Genomic DNA, 19,913 nt, shown 5'->3' on the forward strand with positions numbered 1-19,913 from the left:
TTCTTCACATTAGGGATTTACTCCACCTGGGATTTATTTTTGTGTCTGGTAATGAGTGAGGATCTAATTTTATTATATTATGGAGAACAGTTGTTTCCCGGCTATTCAGTGCACAGCTAAGGTGTTCCACACGAAGCCAGCTCCTCCCCTGACATTTCTCAAACCCCCACCTGAAAAGAAACTGGCTTCCGGTCCATTTTCTGTCTCAGGGACACATGGACGCAGGTGCTGTTGCTCTGACTTCTGATGGACACATCGGCTTTTTCCTTATCCATTTCCTGATTGGCCAGGAAGGTCCATGAAATGCCCACTGAAATTTGATTTTAATGGAATGACCTACAAACTACTTTGGGGGAAAGTCCTGTTGCATAGGTCCTGAGTCTTTCTGTCCGGGGACACGGTGTGAGCGGTGGTCACTGGTGCTAGGCACTGGACATCCCTCCTCTCCCTTTCAGAAATGGGCATGTGGCACTTCATGTCCCTCTGGGTGAGGCACCTTGCGGGGAGTGTGTCCCTGCAGGGTTCCCTTCTCCCCTGGCAGGCACCGGGACCGCCAGTACTAGAGGTGAGAGGGCACTGCAGCCCACAGTGGATCGGCAGGGAGGGCGAGCCATGCACGGGTTGTGTACCAGCGTCAGCGCGTACAGTTCAGGGGAGCCGGAGTTGAAGGATGTTGCTGGTTTAATTCATGGTGCTCTCTCAAAGTCCACCATGGTGGGGGATATCCACACCACAGAAATATAAAAATGCAAGAAATCAGCACCTTTTTTTTTTCCCCCACCTGAAGAGCAAGGCTCTTTATTTTGCTTAAAAACTTTATTGTGGTTCTGGGATGTGTTAGTCTGTATGTCAGACTCTTTGAGACCCCATGGACTGTAGCCTGCCAGACTCCTCTGTCCGTGGGATTCTCCAGGCAAGAATACTGGAGTGGGTTGCCATTCCCTTCTCCAGGGGACCTTTCCCACCCAGGGATCAAAGCCAGTCTACTTTGCAGGCAGATTCTTTACCATCTGAGCCACTTTCTGGGGAGCCTGTTGCTAAACACGGACCAGCACCGCCTGACCACGCTCTTCCTGGACGAAGCCCCTGAGATGCTGGAGTGGTTTTTACTGCAGTGGGGCTCACCCACCCCCAGAAATGGTGCCTCTCCCTTCCATTCAGGCTTTCGGTGTCTTCTGAAACATTTTATGTATTTAAAGACAGTCTGCCCCTGACTCCAGTGTCCCCACCGTCCCCACTCTCCTCCGTGGACTCATGGTCGAAGCCTCGGGACCTTGTGCAAATGTTAAATTCTCGCGTTTCGTGCCTTAATTTCCTTCCTCCTCCATACAGGCAGCTCATGGATTCCAAAGCTAAGGAAACAGTAGTGTCCTTCTCAGAAGAATCAGCACTGCCACGTGAACACATGGAGTGCTGATCTGAGGACGGGGGGCCAGGGCAGACCCCTCAGCTCCCCAAACCCCAGCCCAGGAGCCCTGCCCTTGTCCTGGTGGGAGTTCCCATGGCTCCTTCCATGTCAGCACACCCCTAAAGCCGCTCGGTCGGCCAAGAGGTTTCCAACAGTGAAGTCTGCCCAAGCTTTAGAAGGTTCCGGAACTCTGCCATGGAGGGAGCAGAGTCCTCTAGCCTCGGGCTTCGTGCCCTGCGGGGGCACCTTGGGCAGGAACACTTCTCAGCTCTCAGACTCCGGCACGGGTCCCCCTGGGCCCAGAGCAATTTGTGCAAAGCAAACGTTGAGCCTCCAAGGGACATTTGGAAGAGCCAGACCGCCAGCACCCGTGAGAAGCGAAAAGCCACAGTGGACTAAAAAGGCCACGGCACGGCTCAGGCCTCTTTTGTAGGACAATCATCTCTCTTCCCTCGATGTACAGCGTCTGGACTTGCAGGTCAGTGGTGCTCTGCGCGTGGGGAAAACACAGAGGCGCTCTGCTGTTTCCTCGCAGCTTCTGAGTCTCCGTAAGAAGTGCCAGCAGCTCGTCTAATAAGAAATATAAATGCAAGCAACAAAAGGAACCAGTAAACAACATTCTTGTCAGTTTTTAGCTTCTCTAAACCTAGGAAGGGCTTCCGCTTTCCCCCCACTCACACACAGGGTAGAGGAGAAAGGATTGAGTGACAAAGTGATGGGAATCAAAGAGCCGCAAAAGAGGCCATGTAACACGTGATGGGAAACGAGCCCGCCACTTCATTTACAGCCGCAAAAAACTGACTCTTAACACACACAACTTAACATGTCCACAATCAGCGACAGCAAATACTCATTTTTAACTAAATAGCTTCTAACATATTATTACGGCAATTAGCTTGTTTTGGGCCAAATTATATTTGGCCACTTTCTTCTCGACCAAATTGGTTTTGGCCCAATTACATCCTCCTCGTGGTTTCCTGGTCTGTAAAGAAGAGATAATTGGATGTAGCTTCTAAGAATCAGCGAGGGAGATAAAGTCCGCGTGCTACCTCCAGGCCTGGCGCACGGCCCGCGCCCGGCCACGCCACCTCGCTCCACACGGGAAGACGGCTCTGGCCTCGCCTGGGATCCTCAGTCATCACCACGAACAGAGGTCCCCCGGCCCCCCTTCCACGTGGCTCCCAGGGCTGTCTGGGGTCACGCAACCTGGCCATGTCTCAGGCCCCACATTAGGAGGCTGCCCTCCACCCTCTAACCCCAACCACCAATGGCCCGATGACGGAACTCCTCCTGAAAAACCAGGTACTCACTGTGCTCTCCAGAGACAGGGGTGTCAACTCTTCATGAAAAATCTGATCTTTGTGAGCCGGGCACAGGGCGGGGGTGAGAAGGCGGGGTGAGGGGTGCCTGGCAGGGGGCCTGCAGGAGAGGCTCTGGGAGCAGTCCGGCAGAGCGCCCTCGTGGAGGCCTGTGGGCTCGGTGAGGGGTCTGCGGCTGGCCCCCACCCTGGGCCGGTCATGAGCATCTCCCAGCCCTCACCCCGCTGTGTCCTGGCGGCCGGGGGTCCACGGCATGGGCAGGCTTGTCTCCCCTGTGTCCTCACATGATTGTCCTCTCGTGTCTGTGTCCTGATCTCTTGTAAGGACACCGGTCACATTGGGTTAGGGCCGCCCTCGTGACCTTGTTTTGCCTTAAACACCTCTTCACAGGCCTGTCTCATACAGTCCCATTCTGAGGGGTCAGGGACGCAGCGCGAACCCTCCCGCAGGGTCTGTCTGGTGGGCTTGGGCTGGCGGCTGGTGAGGGGAAGCATGAGTGAATCAGCTGAACTTCGGCTCTGGGGCAAGTCCCAGGGTGACGGGCTGACTGTGTCCTGGGAACCCCAGCTCGGGGCAGAGCTCTCCCGGGCCTGGTCCGCGGGTGCTGGCGGCGACCTCTCGGTCTGCCTTCTCCTGGGCAGCTTGTGGGCAGAGCCCGGCGGGCCGAGACCCGGCCCCTGGAGCAGGTGGCGGCAGGGGCTCCTCTGTATGCTTCCCAGGCCCCTGGATGGCATGTGCTATACACACGCATGTACTTCCCAAGGACGAGCTGGCGCTGAAGGCTCCAGAAGCCAGTGAGAGACTGCAGGGATACTTGCAGGGGCTGCAGCCATGCTCCCTCTCTGCAGACCCAGGGACGACCAGGTTTCTGTGGCTCGAAGACGCTGCTGTAACTGCAGCCCTGGAGCTGTCTTTGTCTAAGGCCTCGACGCTATATGTAATAATGGCCTGACTCTTCTTCTGACTCCCATTTTAACTCAATGTAGATCTCGGGCTCGAGTGTTAAACCCCAAACTATAAAAGTTTTATGAAAAAAACATAGGAGAGTATCTTCAGGATATTGAACTAGATAAAGAGTTCTTAGACTTGACAGTAAAAACAAACTCTATAAAAGGAAAATATTGGTAAATCAAAGTTCATCCAAATTTAAAACCTGACTCTGTGAAAGTTCTCCTCGAGAAGATGAAAAGTGAAAATATTGTGTGGGAGATTATTTTTGAAAACAGCATTAACCAACCAACAAACGACTTGTGTCTAGAATATAGAAAAAACTGTCAGAACTCAAAACTAAAAAACAAGCCCCCAACCAATCCACGGACAAAGCAGGAAGAGACATTTCACAGACAGAGATATACAGATGGCAAATGAGCCCATAAAAAGATGCTCGACATAATTAGCCACTGGGGAAATGCAAATTAAAACCACTGTAAGATATCATCACGTACCTATCCAAAGTGGCTAAAATGAAGGAGTGAGGACATTAAATTCTGGAGCGGACGCCCAGATACTGAGCCATCCTACAGCCCTGGGGGTGGTGGAAGGTGGCAGCCGCTCTGGAAGACGGTTCGGTCCTTTACTTAAACATCCGAGCACAACCCAAGCAAGCGATGGATGGCACTTCTGGGCGTGTGCTGCAGAGAACCAACGACTTCTGTTCACACAAAGCCTGCACATGGATGTCGTAGTGGATGTGGGGGCTGAAAGCCTGAGTCTAGCCAGGTGTCCTTAGATGGGTGACATTCAATCCACTCTGGTCCTTCCACGCCGTGGGTTGCAACTCAGCAATGCGAACAGAAAACGGATTAGCAGTCTCCAGGGGTTAACGGGGTGGGGGCGGAAGGAAGGGGTGGTGCATAAAGGACTTCCTGAAGGATGCTTCTGGAAAGGTCCTGAGTCCTGTTTCAGTGTGAATGTTCTGGGTGTGACATTGTGCTGCCGTGTTGTAAGATGATCCTGGCACACAGGGTCTCTGTGTGTATTATTTCTTACATGTGAACCTACAATTAGCCCCCAATACAAGGCTCATTAAAAAAAAAAAGAAGGGCCAGTCATGGGCCAGCCTCCCTGGAATGGGGAAGATGTGGGATGTGAGGACCAGGAGAGCTCCAGGGGCCCCCTAGAGTCTGTCCAGCACAGGCAGGAGGCCTACGTGGGCAGACAGAGCTGCAGGGTCCCAGTAGGAGGGATCTACAGGAGCCTCGGGGAAGCTGGGGTCCCAGTTGGCATCGGGGAGCCCCTGGTGGACAGTCACAGGCGGGCTCGGCCAGAGGAGATGAAGCTCTGCAGGGTCTGCAGGCGCCCAGGTGAGGACACCTGGGAACCAGCACTGGAACTGTGGCCCTGGTTCCTGTTCCTGCAGGGGTCCAGGCTTTCCCCCCATGCCCCGGGAGGTGGGGCGGAGCCCTGCGTGGCGGGAGGAGGGGCAGGGGTAAGGATGCTCCAGTTCCCCGGGGGCACAGCTGGCCTCGCGGGTCCCCAGGGCTCTCCTGCTGGACGTGGATCTATGCGTGGCCATCCCGGTGTCCCTTGCTATCAGGCTCCGGGGCTTCTGTTACAAAGTGCCACACGCTGGGGGTGTAAAGCAGCAGAAATATGTCCTCGCACAGCGCTGGAGGCCAGGCGTCTGAAGCCAGGGTGTCAGCAGGGCGGGCTCCCTGCAGAGGCTCCAGGGGAGGGTCCTCCTGCCCCTCTGGCTCTGGAGGGTCCGTGTGGCTGCGGCCCATCACCCTGGTCTCTGCCCCGCTCCACGTGACCCCCGCCCATGTCTGTGTGTCTCTCTTCTTCTTCTGAGGACACCAGTCACTGGGTTTGGAGCCCCCCCGCAGTCCCATCTTGGGATGTTACCTTATTTACATCTGCAATGACTCTGTTCCCAAAAAGGTCACAATCTGAGGTCTAGTGGATGTGGACTGGGGGAGACACTCTTCAACCCACTGCATCCCTCCCACCAGCCCTTGGGGTCCCTGAGCCTCAGGGAGCCCCTCCTTCCTGCTGGCAGGAGCCTGGGGGAACCGGCTCATCTCCACACACTGGCACCCCCCGGGACAGCTCCTATCTGAGCCCGGGGCTGCTCGTACATTACGGAGCTGAACCACTTCTAGAGCCGATAAAATGTGAGGGCTGTGGAAAAGTGCACTTAGATGCCGCACAAGTGATTTTTTTTAATAAAAAGGAAAGCCCTCATAAAACCCCATAATTATCCTCTCCCAGCTGGCCTGTGTGCACTTGGGTAGGTGAATGCCTGCAGGGGAGGGATGTGGTCCCGGGAGCAAGCTCTCAGGGAAGTGGGCACACCTGCCTGTGAGCTGGGGGTGCACCCTCTCTGGGCAGGGTCAGTGTCTGCACCCGGCCGTGTATGTGTTTGCAGCGGTCGAGGTGCGTCTGAGAACCATGCTTCACTCAAGCACCAGTTCATTCACTCATTCAATGGCATCCCCTGTGGGGAGGGCCCCTGCGGACGTGGGCTGGAGGAAACAGAGGGAGACCCTTGTCACAGGGCATGTGCCCACCCGAGGGAGTGGGTGCCTGCATGAAGCGCACACCTGAGTTTTCACTTGTGTGCATGCGCGCTTGTGTGTGCATCGGCGTGGAATGATTTTACCAGCGCCTCCTGGGTACCAGGCTGGGTACCAGGCTGGGTACCAGGCTTCTCACAGAGGTGTGAGCGGGCAGTCCTCTCCCTCCCCACCAGTGTCACAGGCACTGTCTGTGTCCCAGCAGCTCTCTCCTGCTCAAGCTCCTCACTGCCAGACGGCGTGGCTGGCAGGGGGCTGGGACAGGGAGAGCCGGGGTAGCCCTTCCTGGGTGCCGGGGTAGGGAGCAGGGGGCTCACACCTGTCAGTCCTGCTTGTGGCTCTCACCTAACCCTCACCACCTCCCTGAGAGGGGAACATTGTGCCCATTGCCCAGATGGGCAAAGCGAGCCTGCCTGGGGTCTCAGAGGCAAGTCCTAAGTGCCTCCGCCTGCCCTGTATCCTGGACCTGTGCCCCGCCTCCCACAGCTCCCTACCTGGGCAGGGGAGCCGGGCAGCCATCCTGCTTCAGCTTCACCCCTCGGCCTTGGCCCCTGGCTCCTGGCCTTGAAGTTGTCGGTACTGTTGGGTTCAGGGTTAGGCCTTCGGACACACTTTCTGGGTGCAGTGGCCTGTGGTCTTTGTGGTACAGTGAGGAAGCTGAAGGCAGAGAATGGGAGCCGAGGCGGGCAGAGACCTCCCCAGAAGCCGGCTCTGCCTTCAGCCTCCAGGCTTGGGATCCTCCCCGTGAGGTCCAGGCTGGGAGCCCAAGGCTGGCTGCCCAGGTTCAGAGACGCCTGTCCACCACCACCCCCTGCTCCTGCAGGGCGGCCACAGTCAGCCCTCAGGCGGGGGAGCGGACGCCCACCCCGCATCCCTTGGCGGGGATCTATGCCCTGGGCACTTGGAGCAGACCCGGGCCTCTGCTCCGTCCCGGGCCTCTCCTGGCTCCTAGCCAGGACGGGCTGTGGGCACCGCGCGGCTGCGGCCCGAGAGAGCGTCCATCACTCGGCGGGGGTGCGGGAAGAGTCTCACTGCTCCCGTGGAGCCCGCGGCAGGCCCTCTGGGAGGCTGACAAAGCCCCGCCGCCGGCTCCCGGCCAGCCTTGGTGGACTTGAAACAGGAAAGCTGGTCTCCTGGGACATGAAGGGACATTTCATTCATTTGGCAAAGTGACATGTTGAAGGGACGCACTTCAGCGGCGATCGGGAAGATGAAGCTGGGTTGTAGCCTCTGAGCAGGTGGGAGCCGTGCGTTCTAAGATGTTCGTGTAATTGCTCGTGTTCTCCTCAGGGTCTCCTCGGCCGCCTGGATCCAGCGCGGCTGTTGACAAATCCCTCACTGCCGCTTGTCAGGCCAGCCTCTGGCCCTGCGGCCCAGTAATGGCCTGGCAGTCCGCGCTCTGCACACCCGCTCAGACAACTGCTCAGAGCCGAGGGCCACACCCGCAAGGCCCGGGGCTCGGCGGGCGTGGCCCAGTCATGGCTCTGAGGGGCTGGGCTCCCAGCGGGGTTGGGCAGGGGCAGACCTGGGAACGCCAAGGCCCTCGTGAGGACAAGCAGGCTGGTGTCCTGCCCCCCAGCAAGTCCCCGCAAACCCACCTGCTGCCCTCCAGCCCTCCTCCAGGGCCCCGGGCATCTCTCTGCGCAGGGACCCCTGCTGGTCAGCCCCGACCCGGCCACTGCCCATGGGACTCCTTCCCCATCTTGCCTTTGGACTGCGGCCCCTCGCCTTCCACCCACTGCCCCTGCTCTCAGGCCTGTCCTTCTGCCTCGAGGGTCTGAATGTGGAGGTCCCGACTCTCACAGGACCCCCAGGGGACCCCAGGGACACAGAAGGGCTTCAGAGTGCCAGGCGCTCCTGATGGAGCCCATCAGAGGCCCCCTGAGAAGGAGATTTGACAAATTCTGTACCCGTCCCCAACAGAGTGATTTCTAGACCAGGGGCTGGCGGGGCTGCCCTGCCTCCTGTCTGCGGAGGGGTCTGCACAGAGTAAGGCCAGCACACAGTCGGAGACGAGCAGAGCACAGGAGCAGGGTCGGGGTGTCGAGGAGGTGCCCATGGCAGACGCTGTGGTGCTCCTGGCCACATGGCCAGCACCCGTCACACAGGCGGACTGCGAGGCCCACCTGATGCAGACCAGGTGGGAAAGCCTGCCGGGACCCGGGAGGGAGGGGCTGCGGAGTGGGCTGAGCGGCTCTGCAATGGCGGGGGCAGCCACGCATCTCCACGGATTCTACAGGCGGGTGGGCGTCGTGGCAGGAGCGGGCGGGGCCTGGGGTTGACCTCGGAGGCGGCTGTGACAGACGACCCTGCTCAGGCGCAGTCCGCACACCTCTGGGCCCATTCCTCCCAGCTCTGTAGGGGGCAGAATGCTCAGTAAATACACGAACTGAGAAAGTTACCTTCCTCTTGTTTCCTTAACACAAGCTCCTGGTAGAAAGTCTGGAAAATCCAGGGAAGGGCCCTGGTGAGCGTGAGGTCACGCGACCCAGCTCCAGCACGTGCCCCAGGGGTTTGCACATGGCAGCTGTGGTCACACGTGTCACAGGGTGCCTTCTTCAGGCTTCTTTTATTTATGAGCTTGTTTGTTTTTTATTTGTCCTAAAAAGCACGTAACGCCGAAGTTACCACCTGAACGCTTCTAAGTGCATTGGTCCGCGGCACGGAGTACCCTCGCGTTGTCGTGAGCTGTCCCGCCCACGCACCCCCCAGCCCGTCTCTAGAACTTTTCCATCTTCCCAGACTGAAGCTCCGCCCCCATAAGCACTCGCTTCCCACCTGCTCCCCGTCCTGTGTCTTGTCTCTGTGAGCTTGTGGACTCTGGGCTTCTTGCGTAAGTGGAGCCGTGCAGCGTTTGTCCCATGGCGACCGGCTTATCTCATGAGCCTAGTGTCCTCGAGGTCCATCCACGTTGTGGCAGGGGACAGAGTCCCTCCTATCGTGCCCGTCGTGTGGCTGGACCACGCTGGGACCCCACCCACCTGCTGATGGACACAGGCGGCTCCACCCTTGGGCGTCGGTGAGTCGCGCTGCTCTGAGCACGTGTGCACACAGCACACTCCTGTGCTTGGCCACCCGCTCCAACCGCTCCCCCTGAGCCTGGTCCGAAGTCACCAGAGCCTGGCGGTGGCGCTGGGTCGATTCTCCCACGTTGCATGCAGTCGAGTTGGTGAGTTGCTCCCTGCGTTCCTGATTATGAGCAATTGGATGGGCAAATTTGTTCAAAAGCTTTGTTTGCATTTCAGACCATCTCCTCTGACAAACTTGGTGGCGTAGAATTACTGGGTCAGCCCTTCTGATCAGGATGATGTCCGCATGAACTGTCAAGCTGCTTCTGGGAAGAGGAGCGGACGGTCTGCACTCCCCCAGGGCCCAGCGGAATAATTAATCCACACACACTCGATAGGCAGAAGGGCATCTTGGTGCTGTTTCTATTTTCATTTCTTTCATTACTTGGGAGGATAACTGATTTATCTCCATGTGTGTGTCTGGCATTTGTGAGTCCTGTTTTCTGGAGTGTCTTTTCATGCATTTTGCTCATTTTTCAGCACAGGACTTCGTATTTTTCTTATCGATTTCTAGGAGCTCTTTATATAATTACAAGTCAGCGCTACTATAATTGCTACAAACATTTTCTGCCCTTCCTTCACCATGTAGTTTTTGGTTATGATTTTGACATATAGAAATGTAATTTCTGGTATCAGATCATGGGCTTTGTGGTCCTTCTTTGCCTGTAGGAAGCCCTTATAAGGGTTGGGGGAGCAAATCTCATTCAAGTTTCCTTCTGGTTAATTCAGAGGTATCATCAAAAATTCAGAGCGAACCTGGGCCAGGGAAAACACTCGGCCTGAATCCCCTCCTGGCTCCCAGGGGCCTGGAGCGGACAGGGTCCCTGTGTGATGTTCAGGGCTTTTCTGCAATTCTCTGTCCCCACGGTCCCCCTAACTCAGAAAACCTCCTGAACATCAGGCCTTTTTTCTCCCACAAGGACAGCTTGAACCCCCAGACACGGCTCCTGCCTGCCCCACCCTGGGCTAGGGCCAGACCTCTCACACTGCTACCCTTGAACTTCCTCAAGATCACCGCTTCTTAATGACTGACCTTTGACAAGGCAGGGTCGCGTGCCCATCCCTGGGTCTAGCACACAGTAGGTGCTTATAAGACACCAGGGCTACACTGCACCTTACAAGGGCTGTAAGCTCTCTTCATAGCCTGTCATAACCGGGGCTTGTAAAAAAGCCTCATTTACTATTGTTTTTGAGTCACAATTCTGAGAGTTCCCAGCAGATACGCACCTGACTGGAATGTTGAACCTCGTCCTCTGAGCCCAGCTGATGAAGAAGGAGGGGAGACACTCAAAACTGCTTCCTTTCTGGTGTCCTAATACCCCCTGGAGTTGGTGATGGACAGGGAAGCCTGGCGTGCTGCAGTCCATAGGGTCACCAAGAGTCAGACATGACTGAGCGACTGAACTGAACTCAATGCCCCCTGGATCACTGTCCTCCCTTGGGGGGTCCAGCGCCTGGACGGTGAGCAGGGTCTTCCTTTGTCAATCTCAACCCCTCCCCAGATGTCTTTCCAAGTGTGAAAGAAAGTATTAGTTGCTCAGTCGTGTCTGACTCTTTGCAAGTGCATGGACTGTTGCCCGCCAGGCTCCTCTGTCCATGGGATTCTCCAAGCAAGAATGCTGGAGAGGGTTGCCATTTCCTTCTCCAGGGGGTCTTTCCCAACCCAGGGATCAAACCTGTGTCTCTCACATTGCAGGTGGATTCTTCACCGTCTTGTCTGAGCCACCAGTGAAGCCCTGTCTTTCCAAGGCTGATTCTAAATGCATTGCCCCACCTCTGTTGTTATTCAGTCGCTCAGACATGTCCAACTCTCTGCGACCCCACGGACTGCAGCACACCAGACTTCCCTGTCCTTTACCATCTCCGGGAGCTTGCTCAAACTCATGTCTACTGAGTCGGTGATGCTATCCAACCACCTCATCCTCTGTCATCCCCTTCTCCTCCTACCTTCAATCTTTTCCAGCTTCAGGGTCTTTTCTAATGAGTCAGCTCTTTACATCAGGGGGCCAAAGTATTGGAGCTTCAGCATCAGTCCTTCCAATGAATATTCAGCATTGATTTCCTTTAGGATGAACGGGTTGGATCTCCTTGCAGTCCAAGGGGCTCTCAAGAGTCTTCTCCAACACCACAGTTCAAAAGCATCAATTCTTCAGTGCTCAGCTTTCTTTATGGTCCAACTTTCGCATCCATACATGACTACTGGAAAAACCATAACCTTGACTATGTGGACCTTTGTTGGCAAAGTAATGTCTCTGCTTTTTAGTGTGCTGTCTAGGTCGGTCATAGCTTTTCTCCCAAGGAGCGAGCATCTTTTAATTTCATGGCTGTGGTCACCATCTGCAGTGATTTTGGAGCCCAAGAAAATAAAGCCTCTCACTGTCTCCATCACCCTACCCTAGCTGCCGCCAAACACGCACCCCCATTCCTCTCCGTCCAGGCTGATTATTAAATATGATTCAGACTCCGTCCAACACCCAGCCCTCCCCATACCTTGGGACCCAGAGCGCCTTTCAGGGGTCTGGCCGGTGCCCTTTTGGGTGTCCCCCAAGCCCCGGGCTGGGCCTGAGGATGGCGGGGGCTTCCTGGCTGCTCCCCGCTGGACACCTCCTCCCAGCTCCCAGCTAACCAGATGCTCTGGCTGTTTCTGGGGTCTCTGCTGTGATCGCTCTGGCCACCCCAGAGTCAGCGCCATTCTTGGCTCCACTGGCCTTTCTGTTCCAGGTCCAGTCTCCACCTACCTGGTTTTCTTTCTGTGTCCCTTCAGCTCATGTGGGCAAGAGGCCACTGGTCACTCAAAGATTGGTGACCCCAGGTCAGGGATCTGCCTGTAGCAGTTAGCACCAGGTCCTACGTAGGCCACCTTCTTGGGTTCTCGGGGGCAGCTAGGACAGGGGTGTGGCCGGATTCTCCAGGCAAGAGCAGTTGGGGAGACCATGGGGCTTTGAGCTCACCTACCACCCTCTGGGCCCACCCGCTTGCCTGCTGCTCTGTCTTAGTGGAACACTTGTGGCCTCCTGGTCTTTGGTCTTCTCTTCCCCTTAGTTTCTGAGTGACCCTCAGTCTTTGCGAGCAGCTTGGGGGCTGCCTCTTCGGGGGGCTGTCCTCACCTGGAGTCCCCTGTCGTGGGAAGCTCCTACTTCCTCCAGGCCCTCAGCTCACAGTCACCAAAGCTTCAGGCTGCCTGCCTTCACTGGGCTTGCAGGGGACTCAGGGACCGTGGCAGCAGCTGCCTGAGGCTGAAAGGAGGGGAGAAAAGGCCAGTGGGGAAGAGACAGGATGTTCATCCTACCTGCGAGCTTGGAGACGTCCAGACGGCTGCTTGATGTCCCTCGGTCTGTCCTCTAAGGCTTAGACCACAGCCTCCATGAGATTACACGTGGGATGGCGGGGGTGGATTTTCATATGTCTTGTCCCCCAATTTCTTGTTCCCGGGAAGGGGAGTTCCTTCCAGACGGGAACTGCTTCCTCCTGGAGGTGAGGGGCAGAGGCTGGGCCGCAGCTGCCTGTTCTGTGCTCTCTTGGACCTCGGCTGCAGACCCAAGGGTCACCTAGTACAGCTCACCCTCCATCCCCGCTCCACACATCCTGGTGGGCACATTGGTCCTCAGAACGAGCAGGAGATCTTCACTTGCCAAGCATAATTTAGACAGAAATACGAAGTGGAGGTGAGCTAGTGGGTTTTGTATCACCATGTTTACCTGACTCTTGGCTAAAATCTGAGAGTTACAAGGTCTCTGTGTGTGCCTGCCTGCTTGTCTGTATATATATATATATGCTGTATATGTGATATTTCTCTAGCTCTGGATGGTATTACCAAGTTAATTCATAAAATCTTATAAGAGAGCTCTGTTTCAGTTGACTTAGGGATAAGTAAGCATTTACATATAAATTAAATATTTCTATAAGTCTCAGAAACATAAAAACTAACCCAGATGCTCTCCAAGTTTGTGATCTGGGTAACCTTTGATTAATATAATTAGTTTAATATTGCTGGCTTAATAAAAGGTAGTATGTCTCCTGAATTATTACCATGAGAACACAATTTTGTTCTATTTGGGTTTACTAGTTAGAGTAAGGGAATGTTAGGTGCCTCAGATGGTAAAGAATCTACCTGCGATGTAGGAGGCCTGGGTTCAATCCCTGGGTTGGGAAGATTCTCTGGAGGAGGGCATGGCAATCCACTCCAATGTTCTTGCCTGGAGAATCCCCATGGACAGAGGAGCCTGGCAGGCTATAGTCTCTAGGGTTGCAAAGAGGCGGACATGATTGAATGACTAAGCACAGCACAGGACCAGATATTTTAAATTATACACATTATAAATTCAGTTGAAGAACAAATGTATAAGTAAAGATGTCATAAAAATGAATTGCTTGATGTACATTACTTCCTATGTATCAAGCATAGCAGTAAAATAAAAAATAAAACATTCACTTTGTAAATTTTTGCTGTCTGATGCTTGTCTAAATGCATATGTTGTAAAAATAGTTAACAGGGGAAAAACTTAAGATGATGGTGAGCTATGTTTAATAACATGCTATGTCTGCCTGAAATAATGTCCAGATCATTCTACAGTGAGATGAACCACAGAAATATTCATTGCTGAGTAAAAATTTATGGCATTATGGGTTCTTATATGGTATTGAGAGACTAAATGGATCTGAATCTGTTAATAAACAAGCTCTTTTTGCCACTTTGAAAAAATTGTACTTTAATGAAGCACATGCCTATAAAAATTGTGAGATGATGTATGGATAAAATTTGCTTATCTGCTACAGAATGCTGGTATGGGACAGACAATGCACAACTGTTTGCCTCTTAGTTTTCTCTTTAATAGAAAGGTGACATGGTTAAAAAATTATCCTCAATATATGTAAACAAAGCTACCAAAAATAGTGAGGGGCACATCTTTGTATTCTAAGTATACAAGGAAAAATAGAATGTATTTTGCTAATGAAAAAATGAGAGTAATTTTCTTGTAAAGTAAGATGACTTGCTGTTTCAAAATAAGAAATCATAAAAACATAGGCCAAAACCTGAATGGATATATATCGAAAGCTGTGTTAAGAGAAGATCTTCAAAAAAGAATTTTATGTATGTTCAAGCTGTGTTTGAATGAATTTGTTTATAAGGTTTTGAAAAATAAACTCAATAGTCTACTGACTATAAAACTAGAGTTTGGTTTTCTTTGTTGTAACAACAATCTTTTTTTGGATTACTGGTCTGTCCTTCATAAGAGATTATAAATGGTTTTTCTTTACATTTTGAGTAATTTCCATACTAAATAGATTCTAGGTCTTGTCAGAATCATTTCTGGTGTTTTGTTTTAACCTTGCTATGTCTTTGATTACTTAAGAGAAGCTACGTATAATTTCATAGTTATCACAGGTCCTACTTAATTGTGTCCAAAACTTTTGGCCTTTTTGACAACTTTCCCAAATCAAATCCTAAGTGAAAATTTGACCTCAAACTGTCCTTGAGATTTTCCAACAGGTTTCCAAAATCTTGAAGGATCTGTTTGTCAACTTGTAAAGAAAGGAATTCATAAAAATAATTTGGTTTACTTATTATGTTGAATTGCCTGAAGAACATTGTCAAATAAGAAGAGATGATTAACCTTCCCTAGGTTATGTTTGATGGGAAAATGTCATTAGCATAGATCTTTCAGCAATGACTGAAGTCCATAGAAATGCCTCAACACTCTCATTTTCTATCATATTTCCAGTAAATGGTATCAGTCATCATTCCAGCTATTATTTCAAACGTTGCATGCCACAGAAATAACCAAAGTTTCTTGTCAAATGAACTCTTATTCACTTAACAACCATTTTAGGTCTCCCGTCCTCCACAAATAGTTTTTGTTTTACTCTATTCTCTGATAGCATTTACAGTCAGAGTGCTCCATCTTCATAAAAAGGGACTGTCTCAGAGATCCAAGGAAAGAACCATGGCAGGTATTCTGGTAGACAAGCTTTTGATATCGTTGCTTAAATAACTTTGAGATCAGCCCAGTGGACTGAGTCTGGAGTTTCAGAAGTCTAGTGGAGAAGAAGATGGGCTTATAAAACTGCTAAGTCAAGAGCAAGCAGAACAAGAATTAATTACATGGGACTAAGTGATAGGAGAAGGCAATGGCACCCCACTCCAGTACTCTTGCCTGGAAAATCCCATGGACGGAGGAGCCTGGTAGGCTACAGTCCATGGGGTCGCTAAGAGTTGGACACGACTGAGCAACTTCACTTTGACTTTTCACTTTCATGCATTGGAGAAGGAAATGGCAACCCACTCCAGTGTTCTTGCCTGGAGAATCCCAGGGACTGGGGAGCCTGGTGGGCTGCCGTCTGTGGGGTCGCACAGAGTCGGACACGACTGAAGCGACTTAGCAGCAGCAGCAGCTGGTTCTATGACGTTCTATTTTCTGGATGTAAGAAGTGAAACTTCTGTCCCTTATTTCTTATCTATACTTGTATCAATGAATAGATTATATTTTTGTAGACAGAGATAAAACATTTATCTTGTCTCCCTGCCTGACTCCTCCAGAATTCAAAGCTACTATTCAGTACATTTATTTTCATAGTCTTATAATTGTTTGTGAAAGTTTGGTAAGAATCTGTCTTCCTTGAGATAGGACATAAGTAGAAATATTGGTTATATAACAAAGGCTTTGACTGGAAAGTAGTATCTGAAAACGATGGCCAAACAATTTTAAAGAACTAAAAACTGACTTCATGGATGAATGGTTACAAAGCCCTCTTGGGTACCTGGTGTACACAGCTCCCAGCCTTACAGATGAATAGCGAGGTCACTTCCTGGCAGGCCCAGAAAACTGAAGATATTTTGGAGACCTTGAGAAGAGAAAAAATTCACCCAAACCTTTAGGCATCACAGGCAAAATCTAGTGATGGGTTCTCGGCTTGGCTTCCTGGACTTGAGAGACTTAAAAGTTCAATCTGAGACTCATAATGTAAAGTTCCAGCAAAGCGAGCCAGAAAAGGCTTTAGTGATCTGTTACCATTCTTGTAACATGGGCTTTCCTGATGGCTCAGACAGTAAAGAATCTGCTTCTAGTGCAGGAGACCCTGGGTTCGATCCCTGGGTTGGGAAGATCCCCTGGAGAAGGAAATGGCAGCCCACTCCAGTATTCTTGCCTGGAGAAGCCCATTGACAAAGGAGCCTGGTGGGCTACAGTCCATGGGGTCTCAAAGAGTCAGACAGGACTGAGCATCTCACACTACTACTATATCATCCTTATAGCACTTTCGTGAATAATCTGGCCAAATCTAATGAAACTAGACTAATTTTGTAAACAAAAATGACATTACTCTGACTTTTGTTGTTCAGTCACCCAGTTATGTCTGACTCTTTACGACCCCATGGACTGCAGCACGCCAGGCCTCCTTGTCCCTCACCATCTCCCAGAGTTTGCCCAAGTTCACGTTCACTTCATTGGTGATGCCATCCAGCCATCTCATTCTCTGACGCCCTCCTCTCCTTGTGCCCTCAATCCTTCTGACAAGTATTCGGGGTTGATTATCTTTGATCAAAAAGGCAGGTGACGGTAGAGATAAATTTTATGTTTCAGTAGAAAATGAATATCTGCACTGTGGGTTATTAGATTCTAATCCTATTCATTGCCTTTGAGCTGTTCTCACCTTTTGGTAAACTGGATCCTGCCATCTTGCATATTTTGTCAGAAAATGACGTTCCGTTTCCATTTTTCTCCCATCCTCCCAAGTTGACATCACTGAGAACAAAAACTGCCCTTTTCTGGAAGCCTTGCATGCTGAAACCAGGCGATTTGTTATAACATCTGAGGATTTATCACCGCACCGGGCGGGCCACTCAGGAAGCCCGTGAGAACGTGGTGTCTCAAGCTAGGCAAGTAACCGATGTTATCCGCCACCTTCACTCCACCGCTAAGACGCTCTGAATCCAGCATCTGGAAACTGCGGGCTGTTCTCTGGGACTCAGAAAACAGTCCATTCCAACCATTCATCTGCATTTTTCTCTTTTCATAGAAACTCCTCATCTGAAGCCTGACTGCTCTCATCATCCAGCAAGCACCCTCCACTACCAAGTGCTGACAGGGGCTCAACTGCCGCTCCGCGAACAGAGGTGATGGAGTGAGAAGTGGGCGTACGCAGTACAGAACAAAGAAGGGGTCTGTTCCGTCCTTGAACAAGTAGCGGGGCTCACAGAGACTCCCTCCTTGACCAGACTCTGGTCCATCTCCATGGAGCCCTTCTTTCACTAGGCAAGCACTTCGCATGTCCTCAAGAGCCCAGGCGTAGGAAGAATTCTACAACAATCCTACAAACACGCCGGATTATCTAGCATCCCCTCCCTTGATATCCAGTCAAATCCCTGATCAGCTGTGATCAGGTCTGATCGCTCTCACACCAGGTCTGATCGCCTGGCCTGCCTTTAGCAAGAGGCCTGTTGGGTCTGTTTCAACAGAGACCACCTCCCATCATCCCTAAGGTTTCCTCTTAGTGAGTTTCCAACCACACTCCCACTTGCTCCTTGCCTTGCTTCTGCTGCATTCGGAGTTGAGTCTGATTCTGTACTGAAGTTTACTACAGAGAAAAACAAAAAAATCTGTTTTTAACCCTTTACCTCCCATCCAGCTCTGATACAGGTGTTGGGAAGGGCTGGCCCTGAGCCTGACGTGCAGGAGGGACCAGCTCCAGGCAGGAAGCCCCAGGCGGGCACCAGAAAACCCACTGCCTTGGCGGGCCGTCTGGTCCGGGGGTCCCATCACCCCACGGGGAAGACTTCTGGGCAGGATTTCATGGTGCCGTTCCCAGCCCTGGGCCATGGAGGGAAGGTCTCGGGTGCAAGCTGGACCCTGGGGTGTTCGTGCTGTCATCTGCACATGGAATGGGCAGGGCTTGTCTAAAGGCACATGGGGACGGGGACAGCCGGAGTGGGACTAGAAGTGGGAGACCACGCTCTGCCCAGTTGCAGCCGTGGCCCTCCCCCTGCAGACTGGCTCTCCACTGCCCTCAGATGCTGAGGCTATAGCTCCTCTGTCCTCTGGAAGCTGACTCTGGGGCTCGGGGTGGGGGAGCAGCCTGGGCCCTTTCCAGGCAGGAGTTTAGGCCAATATGCTTTCCTCGTAGCATCTCTTACTTTGGGCGATTTTCTTGTTTACCTGTGGGGTGCAGGAGTATACTGCCTGTCCCACTCCCTGGAGAGTGCACCCCTGTGGTCATGGATCTCCAGCATCTTGCCCGCCCTGTGGGCTTTCTGTTCCCAGGATAGGGCCTGATGTGTGTGGACAAGCGGTGATTAGATCTTCAGACCATGCAACTCCGTGATCCCTGGCAGGAGGTGGAGGGCGCACCTTCGTGGGGCCTCTGGGCACTGTGACTGGAGAGCTTGGGGCTATGGGAGGGACGTTTCATCTGCTTTTGAGACTAAGACAGTGTGCAGGAATGCTGTTTGTGTCCAGTCACATACTAATCACAAGTAATTCTCATCTTTCAGAATGGGTCCTGGGGGACCGCCCCCTAATGAGTTTGTTCTCCTGGGTTGTGTGACTTTCATGTTTCTGCAGAATAACAAGGATTTAAAAGTTATACAATTTGCACTGGGTATCAACTCAGTCTGGCTTTGGAAAATGTCTCAATTAATTCTTGATAAATGTTCACCACCTGATACAAACAGCCAATTCATTGGTAAAGACCCTGATGCTAGGAAACATTGAGAGCAGGAGGAGAAGGGGCCAACAGAGGATGAGATGATTGGATGGCGTCACTGAATCATGGACATGAACTTGGGCGAACTCCTGGAGATGGTAAGGGACAGCGAGGCCTGGCGTGCTGCGGTCCAGGGGGTTGCAGAGTCGGACGTGACTTAGCGACTGAACAACAAAATGTTCCCAAAGAACAGAAGAGGCTGCTGGCAGGTCAGGGGGAAGTGTGTGAATTTCTGGTCTCCTCGTGCTTTTATTGAGGCATTTCTTTCCCTACTCCTTCACCAGTGACGCTACAAGTGTCAAGGTGTGTAAGTCTACCATGGATGGGTACACAGGTTGTATACTGCCCAGCTCAAGAAGTGCCAGCTTAAGTGTTCACATAGGACACTGTGTGAATCACACTCCTTGGAGTTGAGAGGCAGAGGACTTGCACAACTGAGCACAAGGGTCCTTGTGCCTCCGGGGCCTGTCAGTCATTAGCCATTGGTAGACACCGTCTGCTCTTTTCAAGGAACAGTCTGGGGTAGAGGCATGTGACGCAAGCCTTGCTCTAAGACTCTGGCTGGCATTGCTAGAAGACAGCACCGACCACAATCCACAGTGCAACCCTCTGTGGGCCAGACAGAGGGGCCTACGTGCCTTGCTGGGGCCCATGTGAGCCCTTTTCCCATGTGAGATTCTCAGGCTGGCCTGGCTCTGCAGGTTGTCCTGGGTTGCTCAGCAGGTAAATGCTGAGCCCACGGACACCCTGGGGCTGCTCTTCCTTCTCCAGGCATTGCTGATAAATGTGGCTCCGGAGAAAGCCCAGGCAGGGGAGCCAGGATGAGAGACGCCACTTACCAGCCAGGTTTTCATGGGCTTATTTGAATCTGCAGGCCTGGGAACAGGGACTGATGGATCCTTAC

This window comes from Bos javanicus, chromosome 14 (genome assembly GCF_032452875.1).
Source record: "Bos javanicus breed banteng chromosome 14, ARS-OSU_banteng_1.0, whole genome shotgun sequence".
NCBI lineage: Eukaryota > Metazoa > Chordata > Mammalia > Artiodactyla > Bovidae > Bos > Bos javanicus.